Here is a 5,841-nt window from a genome sequence, read left to right as displayed (position 1 = left end):
GATATCGCCAATTTAAAATCATTTTTTTTCTTTCAGAAAATTTCGTGACGGTGGGACAGATGGAACAAATTGGTGTGTGAGCCAAGAACCTATATGCTCTTGAGGTACAAGATGCATGCAAAGCCTTGAGGAGCAAGGAAAATGTTAGAGACTTGGTGGTTGAGAGGGAGAGTAAATTACCTCTCAACATGTAGCCTCATAAGCAATCTCAAACAATTGTGGAGCAACCACAATTGTGCAAGCAAAGATGAGACCAAGTGGAGGCATCCACTCATGCAGGGACCTCCAGTAGGGGGAAATTTCGAGCCAGGTGGATAGAGGGAGCACATGTAGCTATACCTCTAGGTGAGAGGTGGGGCGATGTGAAGTGATAGTCCCAAGGGGGTTGGAATTGTTGGGTCAGAGGGGGGTAGGTACGAGGTTCGAGGTAGCGCCCCGGGGATTTTTTTTTTTGGACCATATATTAGGTTGGGTGGACCTACCTATGGTTTTGTGCATGATTTTCGCACACGGTTTTGGATGCGATGGTTTTTGGTCCATGGTTTTGGACGCAATGGTTTTCAGTCCATGGCATTGGATGCTTCGGCATGTATAAATATGTATTGTAACATTGAAAGGAACATAATGAAAAATCAATCTGGTAGTCCCGATTTTGGGATCTAGGGGAAAATATCTGTGTATATGTGTTTTATGTGTTATGCTCTCACATTGTTTATTTTCTATGATTTAGAATTCGTATGCAGGTAATTTCCCATAGATTTCCCATTGAACAGGGTCTACCACAGGACCGAGCGAAACCCCTAAGCAACAAAGGCGTCCCCTTGAAGCCAAAACAACTCTAATACCAAATGTAGGTTCGGGGAGCATTGGTATTGATGCAGGGAGTTCGGATTGGAACTCTGTACAAGCTGCAAGGTAACACTGTTGTTGATGGGTGCAACAGTTCTGTGGTTCCTGAAAATGGAGCAGAAAATCTAGTGGTCTCTGGAGAAAATACCATGATATGGCATCAAAGGCTTGGACATATTGGATAGAAGGGCCTTCGAATACTTCATGGTAAAGGTATGGTAGTAGGTATGACTAATAGCTCTCTAGATTTTGATTTCTGTGAAAATTGTGTATATGGGAAGCAGAATCGGGTGAGCTTCCCCTTTGGTGGTAAGAGGGTGAAATAGATATTAGAGCTTCTGCACAGTGATGTGTTTGGGGGGGGGCAGAGTCCCCCCTTTGTTGCGCCGATTGCGCAGCGGGGGGGTCAGAGGGGGGCAGGTAGCCGGGGAATTTTTTTTTTGGACCCTATATTAGGTTGGGTGGACCTACCTATGGTTTTGTGCATGATTTTTGCACATGGTTTTGGACGCGATGGTTTTTGGTCCATGGTTTTAGATGTGATGGTTTTCGGTCCATAGCATTGGATGCTTCGGCATGTATAAATATGTATTGTAACATTGAAAGGAACATAATAAAAAATCAATATGGTAGTCTTGGTTTTGGGATCCAGGGGAAGATCTCTGTGTATATGTGTTTTATGTGTTATGCTCTTGCATTGTTTATTTTCTATAATTTAGAATTCGTATGCAGGTAATCTCCCACAGATGTCCCATTGAACAGGGTCTACCATAGGCCCGAGCGAAACCCCTAACCAACGAAGGCGTCCCCTTGAAGCCAAAACAACTCTGATACCAAATGTAGGTTTGGGGAGCACTGGTATTGATGCAGGGAGTTCGGATTGGAACTTTGTACAAGCTGCAAGGTAGCACTGTTGTTGATGGGTGCAACAGTTCTGTGGTTCCTGAAAGTGGAGCAGAAAATCTAGTGGTCTCTGGAGAAAAGACCATGATATGGCATCAAAGGCTTGGACATATTAGAGAGAAGGGCCTTCGAATACTTCATGGTAAAGGTATGGTAGAAGGTATGACTAATAGCTCTCTAGATTTTGATTTCTGTGAAAATTGTGTATATGGGAAGCAGAATCGGGTGAGTTTCCCCTCTGGTGGTAAGAGGGTGAAACAGATATTAAAGCTTGTGCACAATGATGTGTTTGGACCTGTGAAGGTTCCATCGCTAGTTAATTATGTGTACTATGTATCGTTTATAGATTAATTCTCAAGGAATACATGGATATATTTCCTTAAGAAGAAATCTTAAGTCTTTGACAAGTTTAAAGAATTTAAGACTCTGGTGGAAAACCAGACAGAGAAGAAGATAAAGGTGTTGAGGACAGATAACGGTGGAGAGTTTTGCAGTAAGGAATTTGAAGAATTATGTAAGAAGTGTGGTATAACATGGCAGAAGACTACTCCATACACACCTGAGCAAAATGGAGTTGCAGAAAGAATGAACAAGACGTTGATGGAAAGGGCAAGAAACATGCTCAGTGGTGCCGAGTTAGGACAGGAATTATGGGCAGAGGTGGTGCAGACAACATGTTACATGGTCAACATATCACCTTCATCAGCGTTGGAGGATAAGACTCCACAAGAGGTATGGACTAGTAAGAAACCCTCTCTTTAACATCTGAGGATATTTGGATGTGATGCATATGTACATGTTCCAAAGGAGAAAAGAACCAATTTGGATAGTAAATTTAAAAAGTGCATCTTTATTGGGTATAAGGATGGTTTAAAGGGTTATAAGCTTTGGAACCCAGTAACAAGGAAGGTTGTGTACAACCGAGATGTGGTGTTCAGAGAGGTGAAAGATGTTATTAAACATGAAGTCCAACCAAAGGAACCTGAGAAGATGGAGTTTGAGCTTAAGGAGGAAGAATCAGACTCTACAACAAAGGAGGAATCAGAAGATGAAGAGCCACAAACTCCGGGTGTAAGAAGATCAGTTCAAGAAAGAAGGCAGCCAGAAAGGTATAGTCCATCTGCGTTCTGTTCAAATTTTGCTTTATCTGTTACTGATGATGATCCCAAAACTGTGAAGGAAGCAGTATATTCAAAGGATGGCAAACTCTAGAAAGAGGCCATGGTTGATGAAATGACATCTTTGCACAAAAATGAGGCTTGGGATTTGGTGGAGTTGCCGGCTGGAAGGAAACCCATTGGCAGCAAATGGGTGTTCAAGAAGAAGACAAATGCATAAGGAAAGGTGGAGAAATACAAAGCTTAGTTGGTAGCAAAAGGTTATTCCCAGGTGCCGGGAATTGATTTTGGTGATATTTTTTCTCCTGTTTCCAAGGTAGCTTCTATTAGATTACTTTTATCTGTTGACTGCTTTTGATTTTGAGGTAGAACAGATGGATTTGAAGACAACATTTCTTCACGAGGATCTGGAAGAAGAGATCTACACGAAGCAACCTGAAGGCTTTGCGGTGAAGGGTAAGAGAGAATTGGTATGCAAGTTAAAGAAGTATCTGTATGGGTTAAAACAGTCACCAAGGATGTGGTATCGGAAATTTGATACATTTATACGGGGACTTGGCTTCACCAGAAGCAAAGCAGATCACTGTGTGTATTTTAAATTAATTGGTGACTGTGTTATTTATGTGGTATTGTATGTGGATGATATGTTGCTGGTTGGAAATGACAAAGAAATTATCCAAGATTTGAAGACCCAATTGTCCTCCAAATTCGACATGAAAGATCTTGGTGCTGTAAACTATATTTTGGGCATGGAAATTAAAAGAGATTGGGCAAAGAGGAAGCTCTGGCAAACTAGAGGAAGTATGTCGAGACAATACTGCAAAAGTTTAATATGCAGGATAGTAAAGCGGTGAAGGTTCCTATTCCTATTGGTGTAAATTTATCTGCAGAACAGTGTCCCAAGGCACAAGAAGAGGAAGAGGACATGTCCCGTGTTCCATATGCAAGTGCAGCCGGTAGCATGATGTATGCGAGGGTCTGTACTAGACCAGACATTACACATGCAGTGGGAGTATTGAGCATGTTTATGTCAAAACCAAGGAAGGAGCATTGGACAACAGTGAAGCGGGTATTCAGGTATTTGCGTGGCACTAGTGATTATGGTTTGTGCTACCAAGGAAGACCAGGATTGGACAAAGTTTTGGATATTTGTGGCTTTGTTGATGTAGACTGGGCTGGAGATCTGGATCAGAGAAGATCTATAAGTGGGTATGTGTTTAACCTATTTGGAGGTGCAGTCAGTTGGATGAGTAAGAAACAATCTGTAGTGGCACTATCAACTACAAAGGCATAATACATGGCAGCCACTCATGCAAGCAAGGAAGCAGTTTAGTTGTAGAGATTGTGTTCAAGTATGGGGTTAGTGCAGGGAGATATAAGGATAGACTGTGACAGCCAAAGTGCAATCTTCTTGGCAAAGAACCCTACTTACCATTCAAAGAAAAAATACATTGATGTTCAATATCACTGTGTGAGGGATATGATAGAAGACAAAATGGTGTTGTTGGTAAAGGTGGACACTTTGAAGAATATTGCAGATGCATTGACAAAATCTGTGAGCTCTGAGAATTTCTCTTAGTGTAGAGAAACAATGGGCGTTGCAGGGCTGGATAAATGACTAAGCTTTCATGTGGAAAGAAAACAACAAGTGGGAGAATGTTGGGTTGTGTTATATTCTTTCCACGACTAGCCTACATAGTTAAGGGGGGGGTTAGAGGGGGGGCAGAGCCACCCCTTTGTTGCGTCGATTGCGCAGCGGGGGGGGGTCACAGGGGGTTTGAGGGGGGTGGGTAGCCCCTCTCTACAGGGTCCGGGGTAGCGCCCCGGGGATTTTTTTTTTTTGACCCTATATTAGGTTGGGCGGACCTACCTATGGTTTTTTGCATGGTTTTGGACGCGAAGGTTTTTGGTCCATGGTATTGGATGCTTCGGCATGTATAAATATGTATTGTAACATTGAAAGGAACATAATGAAAAATCAATTTGGTAGTCCCGGTTTTGGGATCCAGGGCAAAAATCTATGTTTATATGTGTTTTATGTGTTATGCTCTCGCATTGTTTATTTTCTATGTTTTAAAAAATCGTATGCAGGTAATTTCTGTACGGGATTAAAACCTACAGAAATTGGGCAGGGTCCATTGAGAGGTTTTATCTCATGGATCGTACGTTGATACGAGATCCCAAAGTACATAGTAGCAGGAAGAATTAGTGGCGATTGATGCAGTTAGAGATCAGAGTGACAGAGGATTGAACAGTCAGATATTGAAGAGCACAAAGAAGGGTTGACAACAATGCAGAAATGCAGAGTCAATAGAAGCGCAAAGTTTTTAGTCGACAGAGGCAATAACAGTCGGAGACTTTGATGACAGATGCATCATATTGATTCAGGTTAGATGTTTTTTTTGTTTATGGAGTTGTTGGAGCAACAACACTAGAGAGAAGTGTTGCATGCAGAACATTCCAAAGGTTCATGATCGAGATCGAGTTGAATTCCTTTCTTGTTGAGAGGGAGTGTTGAAAATAACAACAAGAAATGTTAAAAATAGAATCCAAAAATTCCAATTTAATTTATCCTTGAATTAAATTGTGAATTAAAAATTGTAATTCTTTTCTCATAACAACTTGTAATAGTTAACTAAGTTAAGTTGACTTAGTTAACTTAGGAATTTCGAGCTGGAAGTCTATCTGAAGTCATGTAAGTGTGATCCCTAAGTTTTAGGGGTCCAAGATGAGTTTATTTATGAGTTGTAATTAGATAACTCAGTTTACTGAGTTATGGTCAGTTAAATTAGTTCTAACTGTTTGTAGAACTAATAGAGGATTAGCAGTCAATTGGTGCATTAGTGCATCCACAAGTGTTACTCCAGTTAACTGAAGATTCCCTCATTAGAAACTCATGCATGTCAGTTTAGAGAAAAACCCAGTTGAGACTAGAGTGCAAGGATAGTGTACTATTAGTTGTATGATTTAC

Source organism: Pinus tabuliformis, chromosome X, assembly GCF_031772625.1.
Source record: "Pinus tabuliformis cultivar Carrire ecotype Pingquan chromosome X, CPIR1, whole genome shotgun sequence".
In the NCBI taxonomy this organism is placed as follows: Eukaryota; Viridiplantae; Streptophyta; class Pinopsida; order Pinales; family Pinaceae; genus Pinus; species Pinus tabuliformis.
The sequence above is the reverse complement of the archived record's forward strand: the minus strand, read 5'-3'. Positions refer to the sequence as shown.